Source organism: Protopterus annectens, chromosome 1.part2 (assembly GCF_019279795.1).
Source record: "Protopterus annectens isolate FY-2018-M chromosome 1.part2, PAN1.0, whole genome shotgun sequence".
Lineage (NCBI taxonomy): Eukaryota > Metazoa > Chordata > Ceratodontiformes > Protopteridae > Protopterus > Protopterus annectens.
This window is the reverse complement of record NC_056727.1, coordinates 39999509-40017322: the sequence shown is the minus strand read 5'-3', so window position 1 is coordinate 40017322 and position 17814 is coordinate 39999509. Positions and strand designations below refer to the sequence as shown.

Genomic DNA, 17814 nt, shown 5'->3' with positions numbered 1-17814 from the left:
CCCTTCTGTAACTAGACACACACACACACACACACACACACACACACACACACACACACACACACGCACACACGCACACACGCACACACGCACACACGCACACACACACACACACACACACACACACACACACACACACACACACACACACACCATTTGACTACAGTGAGATCAAAACTGTATCTACCTAGGTACGCCAGCTACATAACTCAGTACATAACACAAGCAGCATGGCACAAGTCTCACTTTTACAGCGCTGCTGGACATTTTATAGTGGATGATATCCTCAATGAATGTTGTGAGGCCTGCATGAAATGGCTAGGTAGCCATGTACAACTGTCAAGATATTAGTTCTGCATGGGACCAAATTGATGATAGTAGGATAAAGACTGATGTTCCTCTGGCTATCCATACAAACTTAAACATACAAAGAGACACACATGTACATGTAGTGTGGTCACTGTGCTAATTTAACATACATTTAAGCATTTTGTTCCCATCTGTTAAACACAGTATTTAATGATAGCAACTCCCCTGAAGTGTATATTTGACTTGTCATAGTGGTCTTTTTTTGATGATGCCATTGTCATTATATGATGTGGTTGATGTATCCTATTATGAGAGTGGTGTGCAAAGTGTGGATGTAATATTTTATGTTGTTTTTTGTGTTATTTTTTGTGTTTATATGTGTGAAGAATTGTTGTCCACATTAATACATGTATAAAACATTCTGAAATCTATTGTCATTTTAAAGGTTTATATGGTATGTAAAAATGCAGTTTTGTTATTTATTTCTGTAGCACAGTTGAATCCAATTTTCTGGTAATCTCTCCATGCAAAATGGTCCACCTAACCTGAAAAGGGCTAGTAGCTACTTGTTTAATGTTTATTTACAATGAGCTTATTTGACAAAACATGTCTTTTTCTGCAAAAGTTCAGTTTACGAAAACCAAGAACCAAAAAACAACTAAAAAACAAAACCAAGGAAAGAAAATCCAGGCACCAAACATCCAGTTTATTTCCAGTTGATTAAGAGCTTTCATTAGCATCAATCAGCTGACTTCTTCAGAATAAAAAAACACTTTGGGTCAAGCCCTTTTATATAAATATCACATGACTTCAATTCAAATCAATTAACAAATTTAAAGCACCAACAATCTTAAAATAACACCAAAATACATTGATATAACATATTACAAAATCCACCCCAGTGCAAAATCAAATAAGTGATCCCCCACCAAAAATTAAAATTAATACATCTGTGTATTTAATTATTGTTAAAATATTGTTTTGTCATAAAAAAGATTTTTTTTTTCTAATCACTCCGGTGTTCACACTTGCTAAAGTAAAATTAAATACCTAACCTGTCTTATAACTGGTAGGATCTTAACCTTAAAAAAACTACCAAGGATTAATGCTTTGTTGAGTCCAGGGATGTTAGTGGCATCCAATTTAATCTGCCAACATAGTTCCCTGAACTCCAGGTAGTCTTCCCACGGACCACCACGTGGGTCTTGTTGAACTTTCTCTAAAACCAAAAACTTGAACTCGTGTTCAGGAAATTGGTGAATATGTTTGTAAAGGGCATTATTCCTATTTTTAATACTGATGTCCCTGACATGCTCGTATATCCTTTCCTTCAGGGTTATTTTGGTTTTCCCTATATAAAATCCCAAGCACTTGGTGCACAAAGCCACATAAACTAATCCCCTGGCAACACAACTGTGTTTCCCTTGAGGCCTAACATTGATGTGGTTAGCTTTGAACTCAGTTTTGTTACAGCACTATGTGCAAAATCCACATCTGTTAGTACCTCTATCCTGTGTATTTGTGCCTTTGTTTACCTGTTCCATCAAATTTTGAAAGGTAACTCCCCTCCGAAAAATAATGTGTGGGTTGTATCCTATTTTGTCCAGAATGTAGGTCTGACTATGAAAAATGTTCCAATTTTTTCTAAGTATGTTATAAATCTCTCTATAATCACTGGGGTTAATTAACTAAGGATATTGCATTGGGGTGGATTTTGTAATATGTTATATCAATGTATTTTGGTGTTATTTTAAGATTGTTGGTGCTTTAAATTTGTTAATTGATTTGAATTGAAGTCATGTGATTTTTATATAAAAGGGCTTGACCCAAAGTGTTTTTTATTCTGAAGAAGTCAGCTGATTGATGCTGACGAAAGCGCTTAATCAACTGGAAATAAACTGGATGTTTGGTGCTTGGATTTTCTTTCCTTGTTTTTTTTTTTAGTTGTTTTTTGGTTCTTGGCTTTCGTGGAGTGAGTTGTGGACCCAAGGATGAGTTCTTTCCCATGCACCATTATCTTGGGGGACTGCCCAAGAGAGAATGTTGAACTTCTTACTCAGTTGTTGCGAGAGATTTCTAATGAAGCACCATTTAGGACTTTTCATAACAGTAACAGTAATACGGATGGTAGTATACCCCCAGGGCAAGGTGATAGTAACCCTATAAGGTTGAGTGGTGGTTGAGAAGGAAGATCTGTGGATCTTGACAATTTTCAGAACTGGTTTCAAAAGTATTTCTTGTTCCAACTAAACAATGGTAATGGTCATTCGGGGGGAAATTTTCAACAGACACTGTTGGATTTTGAAAACAAACTGATTAAATGTCTTAAGCTACAGGTTGAGAACACCTACTTTAGACAGTGAATGAAAAACAAATTAGTCCCTAAAGGACTTTGCTACTGGAAATTTCCAAATGGGGTAACACCTGACTCACCCCTACACAAAGACTTAACTGCCTTGTTCGACCGACAAGGAGGTGAGCTCATGCAACTACTTATGAAACAAAATACACTTCTTGTAGATTCTTTGCATATTGAACTAATTGAGCTAGATCATAAGTTGTGTGATGATCTATTATTTGAACATTCTATTTTGGCATACAAAAGTGTAATTGTGATGGCTGATAAAATTGCTGGGGATGACCAACTTAGAAAGGAAATGTAATTAGACTGTGATATTAAGGCCTACAAGGAGGGATATGCCTATCCCAAACCATCCAGGCAGGGCGGCAACAATGGAGTGTGTTATCCGGCAGATAGTAGCCAAGAAGAAAATAGAGATGGAGCTGAACAGCAACTGACCAATCAGGTCCCATTAGGGCGGGACCTGCCCAGGAGATCCAAAAGGATACGAAACCAGACAAGGCACCCACAATACTGGCCCACATGGAAAGAGCAATGAAATGGACAATATTACAGCAGGAGGCAGAACATTTTGGCGGTTCACCCTTTGAAATTTCAAGGCATTCAAGTTGTTGTGATAAAGTAGCATAATGTGGTGTGGATGTAATTCCACCAAGAGACGTTGTTGAAATATTTTCTACTTATGCGAACAGAAAAGATGACTTCACTGTATACAACCTTTCCTCTGTACAGTTTGATGCTGACCTAGCTGAACTATTTAGTAAAGGTTTAAACTTTGTTCCAACGCAAAGAGGTAAGCTTGTTGAATTAATACTTGATCTCAAATGTTTTGTCCGGAAATTGAATTTCAAGTTAACTTTGGATCATTTTTTGTGTGTGGAAAAAATGGGATGTTACGTAAACGAAGTATTTACAACCCCCCTTTATTGAATTTTTTTGGTTTTATTTGAATCAATGTGTGACTATGAGTTTATAAAATTACTGAGGAATAGCAGGCAGGAATATGTGTCCAATTTAACTAAACATGAATCTATGTTGCTCAAAAAGCTCACCACTGATAAAACGTTACGGGTAATGAAGCCAGATAAAGGGGTAGGGGTAGTCATCATAGCTAAAACTGACTACAGCAATATAATTAATGTATTGCTGTTGGACAAGGCAGTTTATGAACAAGTCTCTGTTAATTCCGTGAATATTTCATATTACAAAATTGATTTGGCTTTAAAGGACTTGATGGATCAAGGCCAAATAGATCTTGATATTTATGAATTTTTGAAAGTTAAGTATTCTAGGGTGCCGAACATTTTCGGCATTCCTAAGATACACAAAAAGAGATCAGATCCCCCTATGAGGCCCATTATGAGTGTCACTGGCTCCAAAACTTATTTTATTGGGAGGTACATTGATGTGGTTCTAAAACATATTTTGGTAGATCAGCAGCATGTTGGCATAGATTCCTGGCATTTGTTAAGTAAACTGAACTATTTACAGTATGAACAGAATGTTAGTTTTCTTACAGTTGATGTTGTTAACTTGTTTAACATCATACCACATTCAACTGGACTTGAGTGGTTCGAAGAATTTTTGTTTGATAGTAAGGTATTTATTAACAATGAATTAATGGTGTTGACCACCTTGATGGAATTAGTCCTAAAGAATAATTTTGTTTTTTTTGAAGGTCAATTTTTTTTTTGCAAAAGTCTGTCATGGCCATGAGGGCATGTTGTGCCCCAATTTTTGCCAATATTGTAATGCTTATGTGGGAACAAAAATACTCCCCATATCTGGAAAGCTGGTGTTTTTATTTTCATTATTTGGATGATTTATTTTGTATTTGGAAAGCAGAATATGAAATAGTGAAGGAATTTTTAGTATACATTGACAATACTACAACTTTTTTTAAGTTTACTTATACTTATAGGGAAAATGATATTGACTATTTAGATATATCTAGAGAAAGATTTGACCAACAAAAGGTTTGTTATTAACCTATTTTGCAAACCCACATATAGCAACAACATTTTGTATTATGAAAGTAGCAATCCCCATCATATAAAGAGTGGATTGATGAAGGGATAGTATGTCCACATTTCCCGTATGGTGACAAGAGATGAGGACTTTGAATTTCAAAGTGAAACACTGAAGGACATGTTAGTGGCCAGAGGGTATCCATTGGACCTTATAACGTCTATATATAAAGAAGTTTCTGGGAAAAGGAAGGGAGGTACTGTCCAACCCTTGATCAAAGCCCAAGGGGGAAAGGGCTTAGAGGTAGTTCCTGACTTTACTGTTCAAAAACAGACAAAGAAGGATGACCCTGGTGGTCGGTTTGGGTTATCCTTTGTAACTAGGTTTTCACATGATTACAGAGAGATTTATAACATACTTAGAAAAAAATTGGAACATTTTTCATAGTCAGACTGACATTCTGGACAAAATAGGATACACCCCACACATTATTTTTTGGAGGGGAGTTACCTTTCAAAATTTGATGGAACAGGTAAAAGAAGGAACAAATACACAGGATAGAGGTACTAACAGATGTGGATTTTGCACATAGTGCTGTAACAAAACTGAGTTCAAAGCTAACCACATCAATGTTAGGCCTCAAGAGAAACACAGTTGTGTTGCCAGGGGATTAGTTTACGTGGCTTTGTACACCAAGTGCTTGGGATTTTATATAGGGAAAACCAAAAGAACCCTGAAGGAAAGGATATACGAGCATGTCAGGGACATCAGTATTAAAAATAGGAATAATGCCCTTTGCAAACATATTCAACAATTTCCTGAACACGAGTTCAAGTTTTTGGTTTTAGAGAAAGTTCAGCAAGACCCACGTGGTGGTCCATGGGAAGACTACCTGGAGTTCAGGGAGCTATGTTGGCAGATTAAATTGGATGCCACTAAGTTCCCTGGACTCAACGAAGCATTAAGCCTTGGTAGTTTTTTAAGGTTAAGATCCTACCCGTTAAAAGACAGGTTAGGTAATTAATTTTACTTTAGCAAGTGTATTTTTTGAACACCAGAGAGATTATAAAAAAAAAATATTTTTTATGGTAAAACAATATTTAACAATATTTAAATACACAGATCTATTAATTTTAATTTTTAGTGGGGGGGTCACTTATTTGATTTTTGCACTGGGGTAGATTTTGTAATATGTTATATCTATGTATTTTGGTGTTATTTTAAGATTGTTGGTGCTTTAAATTTGTTAACTGATTTGAATTGCAGTCATGTGATTTTTATATAAAAGGGCTTGACCCAAACTGTTTTTTATTCAGATCGAAGTCAGCTGATTGATGCTGACGAAAGCACTTAATCAACTGGAAATAAAAAAAGTTCAGTTTACCCAACCTCCAAAAGGGCTAGTAACCTTCTGTTTAAATGTTAACTCACTAAAACCTTATTACATAATGTATTATATTTTTGTAAATGTTTTAATTGTTCTGTACAAATCTTTGTTATTCTTTTGTAATATGTAACTTGCAATATTTTGAGCTTTTCTCCCCGGGCCTCCACTGAAGATGGGTTCTTTATGACCCAATGGACTTCCCCGGTCATCAGACTTAAATAAATAAATAAATGTTTTCAATATGCAGGTATACTTTAAGAGACAGCTTCTCAAGCTAGATTAAAAAAGCTGTCAGAGATGCATATAGGAGAAATGAGACATATGCAACTGTTTCCCAGTATGTTGTGTACATTACACACATAAATTGTTACATACAATTTTTGTGTTCATATTTGTGAAGAATTGCTGTCCACATTAATACATGTATAAAACATTCTGAAGTCTATTGTCATTTTAAAGGTATACATGGTATGTAAAAATGCAGTTTTGTTATTTATTTCTATAGTACAGTTGACATCTGGGAACAAGTACTAACATACCAAATTTCAAGTGCATGGTTGCAGGTAAGACATGACTGAGTATAAATATGTGTTCAGTAATTAAAAAGTGCTTTCCCTTTGTTTTTTTTACATGGATTTTAATTGGATGAAGACTAACAGAGCAGTAAACATAAGTAATATATGTTAAAGAACACTTTCCACAGTGCACTGCCGGGCATCTGGTTTGCGCAATTGATGGCACAGTGTTTACACATGTGAGATAAACATTTAAGGAATCCCACTTGAAGTTGCAAAGTACTTATCCATATTGGCAATGGTAGACACAGCTAACAGATACTATTGTGTTCATAAGTAGTTCATATCATAAATGTTGTGTCATAAATTGTATAGCCTTAAAAAAGTATTTATACTGTATTCCCTATTTGCACGCAGTTAAGCAATAACAAACGTGGGTCTCTGCTTCACTGAGAAAATTATAAGTGTTCTGTGGGTTTGCTCCCAGCAATCACCACTTTGCACAGTACTGAGTGGAAGTAAAACACCAATGGTCTAGCCAACTCTGTGGCTGCAGGTGTAATAGCAGTGATTCTTGTTGTGAGCACAGAAGATACAGGGTATGAATCTAGCTCTAACTTTTTTACATATCTATGCATGATGTAATTAAATAATTACATGTGCTGATTATTAGAAATGTGAGATGGAATGACTGCAGTGAAGTACTATATAAAAACAATCAGTACTCCAGTGATTTATGCCAAGAGTACACATATGGAGTTGCATATGTGTGTGTGTGTATATATATATATATATATATATTGATACACACACACACACACACACACACACACACACACACACACACACACACACACACACACACACACACACACACACACACACATATATATCAGTCAAAATAAATATTTTATATGAATTTTTTAATATGCGTGTATTTATTCTACTTTAACTTTGTGTTTCCTTAGTGCAGTGGGTTGAAACAGCATTGGGCAGAGGTATCCACACCATGTCATAGAAACTGAAGAGACATTCATCGTCACTCAACATTAGTGCATGATGCCAGACTCTGTGCAAATGCAAGGACAAACAGTAAATTGTTTAATTGATGATTTCTTATTGATGTGGGGTGTGTGATTCTATTTTGACCAGATTAAAAGTGTGAAAATGAAGTAAATAGGAAAGTGGTGAAATGTGGGACAAGCGGGCGGGACAAAGGGAAAGCAATATAGGAATGTGCAGGAAGGACTTAAGAAAGAACCATAGCTATCCACTTCTTCAGCAGTGTAAAATGAACATAAATGGAATGTTGGATGAATTTGGACTGCCACTTCCACAGATGGGTGACAACAATGCTGTAATGCTGTACAGCCAGTTGGACTAAATCAAGTGGGTTGAGACGATACATGTGCAAAGTGGAGAGTTATGTACAGGATGATATTTTTTTTTTTTTTTTTTTTTTTGGACAGGTGTCCATTTTTGTGTTTTTACTACAGCAAGAGAGGGATGCTGGGTAAGAACATAGGTATGTCAGGTAAGTAGGGTATGTAAGGAAGAAGATGCAGACAAAGATGACAAGAGACAAGGATGGCGAGGGACACAGCAAGTTGGGGGACACTATGACTGGGGAAAGGAAAAAAACATTGGATGCCCATGCCCATCAAATATGGGGACAGTGAGAATCTAGTCCTCAATCTAAGACATGTCATCATTGTCCCCCTCCTCACCTTGCTGTTGGAGTTTTCAACATTTTCTTTTACCCAACCTTCTGGCAAGCATCTTCTCCATCCAGTTGAGGTGGGCACCAATGGTGCTTTCCACGACTGTACAGGCTTGTGTCCCCTTCCAAATAATGAAAATACCCAAAGAAATCCATTACTTTACACTCATGAACCTTCTATCATGCATAACCACACTAGTTTAAATACACTTTATGAAATGTATAATGGTTGTGGGCATTTCAACCTAGTCCCATGATTTCCCTTAATCAGGACCATTCACTCATGCTTAGCTCATTTACATAAAGGTACAGCAGCACTCATTGTTAATAGATCCTCTACATATATGAACTGCAGAACAATGAATGGGACCCTGTGCTATGGCTAAGCTGGGCTGAGCCAGTAATAGATCACTGTTTGATCAGTGATCTGCCTATTTAATAAACAGAAATAAAACAGAAGTAAATTAAGCAAATCTGCTCTATATTGCACAGTATTTAAGAAAATGCTTTCAAGTATAATTTGTCAACAAATAAAGGAGCATTTATGTGTATCAAGGAACTTAGGGTATAGAAATATATGCTATGTGACATGTGACAATACAAAACAGTATAAATGAGCAGGAGATATGATGTGAAATTAATAAACCCTACACGTAGCGATAATCAGTGTAGGAATAATGTAGTGGCCCGAACAAAAAACATGGCCGCTGAGCAATCCAGAAACCAGGGCTGGGGGCATGCATGAATGTGTAGACACCATGCAGACATGGAGGTGTCTGTGGAATATAAATCACCTAATAAGCAGGTGAAAACCATGCAATTGAGGTGAATTTGTGATTCAGCAAGCAGAAAGGCACCCATGTAGGTTCTGTGGCAGCATAAGAAATGTATCCAATTACAAACTGAGGTACCGGAGTATAAATTTTACACAGAGGCTGTAAAAGCCCTGAAAAATGGCTGTATAGTGCACAGCAGGCATGCAAATGGCCAAAACTATGGCCTTTAAATTAAAACAAAGCAATGCAAATTATGAAAAATAAGTTTTTTTTAAGACATATTTTACATTTAAGCGGTGTGCAGCAATGTGCAAACATGCCATTTTCTAAAAGAAAAAGAAAAACTGTAAAATATGTAAGTTACATATATGCAAAGGTATTGCATTATAGTGCCCAGGATGCAGAATCATACAGTGGCAGGTTATAGTGGTTGCTAAGGACAGAAGCCCTGGTGTAGTGCAGTATTAAGGTTATACGCAATTAGGTGTATGTAAATGAGCCAAGGTTATTGAATAGCAAAAAGGGCCACTGTGTCCATGGGTACTAACCATGGTATGGCTAGAACTGTGTTGGTGTAGGCAGAACAAATAGTTAACATCAAAAGGGTGTATGTCACTGCACACTTAAGCAGATTGGAGCTTAGCTGCACCTGTTTGCTCTCAGCTAAGCACAGCTAAGAAGGGGGGCATGTCTGAAGCTGCTAAGCTGTGCGTAGTCCCATGGCACGTGTTTTAGCTTGTTAAGGAAAAGCTAATCATGCCTGTGTACAAAAGAGGGCCACAACTGCTGAGCAATGTTTACATTAGCACCATGGGTTTGTGCAGCAGGCTGCAGTACTTAGCAGTGGAAGAAAGTTAAAAAAAAATAAATAAAAGGAAATAGCCTGGGAAATCCAATCAAGTATAAATGACCGAAGAGCTCTGTTCAACAGAAAGTGGACCATTCAAACCCCCAGTGATATACCTATCAGGTGGAATACAGCATAATGAGCCAATTGCACAGGCTGCAGCTGCAGTACACCTGTATAAAGTATTCTTACACCCAACAATCTGATTTTCCAACATAGTCTGCACCACTGGAGTACACACCTGGGAATTTTAACTGACAAAATGATAGGGGTCTGCTGCTGCTCTGCTACATCTGTATGTGCTAGTGGCTGAGGTCAGTGATGATGCTGATGCTGACAGTAGGCCCAGACAGAGAAGGAGAAGAGTGTTCAGGCCCAAGGTAACCATCCAGGGGTTACATGAGCTAGATATAGTAGAGCACTATAGAGTAGACAGGGGCATACTACAGGAACTCACCAAGCTCTGCTGCCCTCACCTCAGAACCAGAGCTAACAGAGGGGAACCCATCCCAGTGGAAACAAAGGTATGTGTAGCCTTAAGAATACTAGATACAGGTACTTACAAAGACCTACTGGGGACATGATGCTGGTCTTAGAGGCATCCACATCCAGGATACTCTACCAGTTCCAGGATGTTATGCTACCACATGGCAGTGAGCACATTTATTTACCCCACAACCCTGAGGAGAAGACCAGCAATATGCATCACTTCCACCATGTAGTACACTGCCCTGAGGTACTGGGTGCCATAGACTGCACTCATGTGCACATCAAACCACCACCCGGTGAGTAGGGTAGAGTCTACGTAAAACTCAAGGGGTATCACTCTGTCAACTGACTGGTCATGTGCAATGCCCAGGGCATTGTCATGAACGTGTGTGCTGGCAGCCCTGGCAGTTATCACAACTCCCACTTCTAGGATGCATCAGACCTGTAACAGACATTTGTCAGGGGGGACATCCCATATGGCCATCTACTGGGGGATGCTAGCTATGCACTGGAACCATGGATGATGACACCCATGAGAAATGCACACACACCTACTAAAAAATGCCATAATGAGGCACATGCGCAACCTGGGAACATAATAGAGCATGTGTTTGGGCTGCACAATCCATGGTTCTGCTGCCTTGACATTTCCGGTGGACCCCTGCAGTACTCTCCAGCCACATGTGCACACATGTTCATAGTATGTGCCATGCTACACAATATGATCTTGCAGAAACAGCTGCATCAGGTACATCACAGGGAAGGGACACACACCCCCCCAACACTGGCAAGGTCCCCACAGGCACAGGGAAACTCAGAGGTGGAGGAACCCCCTGAGCCTGTCCCTGTAGGCAAATGCAGACATTCCTAATATGCCCTGGTCCTGGCAAGGAGGCAATGCATAGCACACAAACTGACAACCTAGGGATCCAGGGACTGACACCTCACTCTGACTCACTTACATAGTAAAAATGCTAGCCACACCACACTACCCACTACCTGTACTTTACCATGTATAGGATGTGTCCTGCGTGCATCCAACACAGTCAGCCCTGAAGCAATGTCCTCTCAGGTGCTGCAGGCACAAGGTAAGTCACTATTCTTAAAAACAAATGAATGGGGTAGTAGACTGTGGTAGCATATGTATGGTATTGTTGCATGTATGCAAGGGAATGGAGTGGACTACCGGGATAGCAGCAGACAACTGACATCAGTGTGGGACAACAGCGACTTTCTGCCAATTACTGGCTGCCCCAGAATATGCAGTACACCCCAAGCCAGCAAAACCCTCTACACTATGTGATGGACTTACAAACAGTGGGGTCATAGGAAAGATCCATGGATATCAATGTTGAAGTCCCCTACATACCTCTCAATCTCTTAGAGCAAGAAATCTATATAAACCCATAAAGAAAAGTTGGACAAAGGCCCAGAAGGAGGTATATTTGTTAAATATTGCACTTACAAACATAGAAAGTGGGCAGAATAACATGGTTTGCATTAGCATGAATTTCCTGAAGGCTATGAAGTCTGAAACTCAAATGACTGTCATTATTTTCTAACTTCAGTCTGTAATGACTTGCCAGTTATCTGGCAGAAAACCACAATTTTATGAAAAAGTTACTGAAAATATGAGGCAAACATCTGGACATTCTGCAAAAATTTGTACAGTTGAGAAGTATGGCTGACACACCCATGTTCCCATACAACTGCAATAACATATATATTTGTATGGTAATAGCAGCAGACCACATGTTCCCAGGGCTGTCCCAATCAACTTGCTAACGTGTTTCATTTCCACAATATGCAAGAGTCAATGTGCTATGTATGTGTGTGGTTAATAGTGTCAGGACGTACACTGCACTGCCTGCTGGCTGTCATGGTTTAGTGGGCTAAGTACATTACTGAGGTTGATAGGATCCATAGTTCAAGACTGGCTGTGCCTACTATTTTGCATGTAAGCTACACCTATGGTAAGAGTTCTACAGACTGTCTAGATGTCAGTATGTACTACTGCAGGAATACTGGACAAAGCCAGAGACAATGGAGGGACAGGGGTCAAAGATATGGACAGTACACAGTGCTGAGTAACCCAGATGGTGCCTAGTAGAACAGCAGGTTGTGATAAGTCAGTGTACTGCCAGGATATAAAAGCTGCCATGCAACTGTGTCAGTACTGACAAGTCAGTGAGCACAATCCACACCCCATGAATGACAGGGTTTCGCAGAATGTCCACACATTTGCCTCATAAATCTGTTCAGTTTGTCTGAGCATTGCATTTGTCAAGCAAACTATTGGCAACCAATGATGTGAAAAGATAAATGACAGTTGTGATGCAGACCTCATACCCATAAGAAAATGCAAACTAATACAAAACCAATCTACCCATTGTCGATGTTTGTAACAGCAATATTAAGATCCTATCCACGTGCTTGGGCCTGTGTCCTACTATTATATATGGACTTGTCAGGATGTCTGGCTGCAACAGTTTGAGAGGTATGGCCAACATGTAGCCTTATAATAGCAATGCAACACAAACCATCTCTGGACTACAGCAGATGTATGGGGAACAGTGCTGGACAACCTGTAAAACAGGTACACTCAGAGGTGTGAAGTATGTAACCTTGTGTGTGGTGTTACATCTTCTACTCCAGTCACAGCATAACTGCAATGACATAGAACAGCAACTGTAGACAAAGCCTGGAACTGGAGGAGATCAGGCAAAGGCCCATATATAAGGGGAAGGAGGAACCACTGCCAGACAAATGCAGAATGTGCAGACTACAAAAAAGTAGCATGGGTTCCCTGCAGTATATGGAGTCTACAGCCCAATTGTTGTCAGTGGTTCCTCGCATTAATCTATATAGATCTGCCACTGACATACCAAGAAATCACAGTGCTATGCAAAATATACCACACATATAATGCAAAACTCTGCTCAGTCTAATACACTCTGCACCCACTCTGCATATGTCTCAGTTAATAAGGACAGCACACAGCCAGGAGATCTCTCAGCCAGTTTATTGATGAGGTGCTGGACTGTTTAAACAGGTTTATCAGCCAATTGGCTGTATCATACAAAATCCTGGAGCAGTGTATAGGTAGGTCTGGCCTGGAATCCCACAATTAGTATTGATAGTCATACTGGGCATGCTCCTACACTTAGCTAATTTCAGCCCATGTCTGGACCCACATCTGATTATGGAACTGTTCAGCCCATGTCTGAACCCAAATCTGACTATGGAACTGTGATGTCCATATATGCTTGTGCATACAGACAGCCATGTACACCTTAACTGTCTCTCACCACCCTCATCAGACCTGATTACCCTCATCCATCCATATGTGGCACATGTAACATCTATCTGGATCTGTTGATCGTGATATACATACATATAAATAGGTAACATATACAAATATATCATTTATAGAGAGGCAGAGACAGGAAGAAAGACAGACAGAGAGAGAGAGAAAAAGAGACAGGCACAAAAAGGCATAGAGTGATGTAGTGCTCCAGCTGCTCATACACCAGTACTAACCAGTGACATGTGCAAATAGTATGGTGAGCTCCATTGTGTAATAGTAGTTAGGTAGGGGCTGTAATCTCACATCACCCGCCGTGTGTGTTTGCGTGTGTACGTGTGTGTGTTTGCGTGTGTGTGTCTGTGTGTGTGTGTGTGCGTGTGTGCGTGTGTGCATGTGTGCATGTGTGTGTGTGTGTGTGTGTGTGTGTGTGTGTGTGTGTGTGTGTGTGTGTGTGTGTGTTACCATTTTGAGGCCTGTTCCACCCTGTTAACCCCCCATTGCAATACTTTCAGAGTCTGTTGATGTCATCCACCTTAGATGCACTGTTGGACACTTTCCAAGTATGTAAGTTCTGTGGCGCACACGATAAGTACATAGTACTGTAATATATATGACTAGATAGGTAGAGGTTCTAATGCCAATACTGGCAACTGTGTGAGTATATGTCACTGTGTATGCATATCCCCTGTAGCAGCTTGGCTGTCTTGTGTGTGCAGTGGTTATACCATTTTGTGGGCCTGTTCGGACCCTGTTAAACCCCCTACTGGCAACCTATTCAGGGCCTACTAATGTCATCTACCGTAGCACCACAGTTAGACATTTTATAACACAATACCACTGTGGTGCATGCAAAACATACTTCAGTCTATAGTGTACATAACGAGATAGGTAGGAGTTCTAATCTCAAATGTAGTAACTCTATGAGTGTATGTGTGTTTGAATGCATATCCCCCTGCAGCAGTGTGTGTGTGTGTGTGTGTGTGTGTGTGTGTGTGTGTGTGTGTGTGTGTGTGTGTGTGTGTGTGTGTGTCAGTTATACCATTTTAAGGGACTGTGCAAGCCTGTTAACCCCCCCACTGGCAATCATTACAGCACCTGCAGATATCATCCACCTGAATAGTAGTGCCAAACACTACAAAAACATATAAATTCTGTAGCACATGTGATATGTATATAATGCTATTGTATGTAAAACTAGGCAAGTAGGGATTTTACTGTCAATAAGAGTAGTTCATGAGTGCGTGGGTGTATGTATGCATATCCCCTTGCAGCAGTGTGACTGTGTTAGGGCCACCAACATACCTCTCAAAACCTTAGAACAAGACATCTGGATACAGCCATACAGAAAAGTGTGCCAAGGCCAAAAATTATGTTCAATCTTTAAATATTGCTCTTACAAACAAAGAAAGTAGATAGCATAACATGTTGTGCATTAGCATGCATTTTCTGAAGGGTATGTAGTGTGAAATGAAAATATCTGTTATTAATGTCTAACATCACTCTTTAATCTTGTGCCACTAATTTGCCAGAATACCACAGTGTTATGACAGACAGATATAAAATATGTGGCAAACATCAGGATATTCTGCAGAAATCTGTACAGGTGAGATGTATGGCTGTTTGGCCATGTGTGACCTGTGAAAATATCTCAAGTAATACAGAGGTCCAAGACTGTACGACAACAAGCATTTCTTCAAGTTGTGTAATAGTTACATAAAGCAGTCATGTAACATCAGAAGCACCTTAATGTAATGACATATAGCTTAAGCTATGGAATGTGACACAAAGAAACTGTCATACTGGAAAACCAAGAGAACTCCTGTCCTTTGCACTTGCTGTGGGTATGGTTTGTTTTGTTAACCCTCATGATAATATGAGAACTGTCCTACACTGCACATTTGATAAGGTGGCAACCCTACTCTTTGTTGCCCATGTGTGCACAATAGGTAGACATGTAGAGTCCCTGTCAGTAGCTGCTGTCCCCAATGACCCACATGCATCTAGGCATGAATGCTACTTGTCACCACGCATATTTGTAGGTACTGCCTAAGGCTGTGGTGACTGTAAGTAGTGTGCTGTCTGTCATTGACCCACCAACTGATATTAACTCACTGCAATAGGGTCATACATTGGGTATGGAATGGTGCCAAGGTCCTGGTGTCAACTTGAAGGCATAAACACTACTATCATACCATACAGCAAGGAAATGGCCCCACTATTTACCAAATCAATGGCACACCCATAAACACACAACCTGCATTGAAAAACCTGGGTAGTCATTTTAATAACACTGTTGCATTCAGCCATCAAGTAGCAGTAGTGGTTAGAAAAGGCTTGTATGTGGTTCACCACATAGATGAAGGGAGTGCATCCAGACTAAAGGTGAAAATTACCTCTGTATTGTCCTCGATTGGTAAAACAATAATTTAGTACCATGGCCCACTTTGTATGTACCTATCCAGACATCTGCAGCAACTGGAAAGGCCCTAGAAATACCCAGAAAGGTAATCCATGGCTTCCAATACCTGTTCACGCAGACAGCCTCAAATCAGAATTGGTTCACTTGGTATTGGATAGGTTGTCCACAGGTGGGCTGCAGCATGTCTAGATGGTAACATTGTGCTAAGCTCTTCAACAGTTGGTCCATATATATGAGTCTAAGTCCTCATGCATTACCAGCATGACGGGATTGAATCTGATATACATCAACAAAACCTGCTGAAGAGACAGGTTTGCCTTCCAGAGGCTGCCCTGTCACAGGAATGCACTTCCTAGACATGTCAGAGTACCATCCAGACCCTCATCAAGTGCAGCCATGATGAGTGGATGGGAAACCACAAACCTGTGCTAGGGGTCACACCTGCGTCCCTCAATGACAGGGGCAACAGGTGATCGATGATTCTGTTGAGGTTAAAGTAATGGCTAGGCTTGTAAGGGACCCAGGGCCATTACTGTAGTAACCTTCTATGATCCTATGAACCTGCTATCCTACAGAACTCCCAGGTGACATGTATCTAGAGTAGCATGCTGTGTAAAGTGATATGCATGCAAGAACATGCTGTCCACCCTCATTGTCCCTCACACACTGTTCTACACATATGCACCTAGGTAACCATGCACATATACAGCTGTACTTCACAGATGTCACATTTCTGCATTGCCACTATGCCATACTGAGCTGCTGTATTGGCAGCAGGTCACCATGATGTACAGACACAGACACCTGAAACTGAAACAGAATAAGGTCTGGGAGACAACAGTCACTCAGCAAAAGTAACAGCGATACAGCATCATGGCACAATGGTACAAACACTTTCCTATGTATGCATGACAACTGCAAGCAGACAGCACCTTACAACGCATAACAGTACTGCACTACAAACTGCCATTAACGGTACTATATTTCCCTTGTGCATGAGACACATATTACCATGTCCCTGCATCAATGTTATGTATAACAGGGATGTTGCACAGGGTGGGGAGTGGGATTGCCAAAGTCTTACACTGTGCCACACAGTTGACATCATGTTTGTGTGTGTCTGGTAGGGTGCTAGGCAGCTGGGCCATCGAGAGCAGCTGTGTGTGTCTGGTGGTGACCTGCATGTAACAGTGATGAGTGAGTGTGTGCATGTACACATTTAAGCCATGTGCCAGCCCTGCATGAGGGTATGTTGCACAGCTGTGGAATTTACAGGGTAGAATGGATGGTTTACCATCTTAAGCCATGAACATGGGAACTGGTTCCACCAGTAGAGGCAGTGGCACCACCATTCCCAGGGCCAGAGTTGGTACCACTTGCTGACAGTGACTGGTGTCTGCTGGGTCTGTGTCTCTCACAGGACTGCCCAGGGCCACATGCCCATGGTCTGCCATGTTGTGGTGTGAACAGCACCCCCCATAGTGCTGGTGGTACTGCCACTACTGGAGTGTGACTGTGCACATTCACTTGAGCTCCCAGCTGATGTCGTTACTGACCTATGCCCACAGTCCGACACACTACACACACTATATTTTGTAAGCACAGACATTGCACGGTTAAGGACTGACAATGTCTCACCCCACTGTCTATCCACTACATCAGCAAAATGATGTAAGGCATCACCAATGCCATGGATGGAGTCATACATGCCAGGC

The 17814-nt window shown here is 40.2% G+C and overlaps 1 pseudogene; it reads left to right on the top strand.

Moving 5' to 3' along the window:
• Nucleotides 1-3625: 3625 nt before the first annotated feature.
• The window catches only part of LOC122792331, a 101770-nt pseudogene continuing 87581 nt past the window's right edge, over nt 3626-17814 (top strand).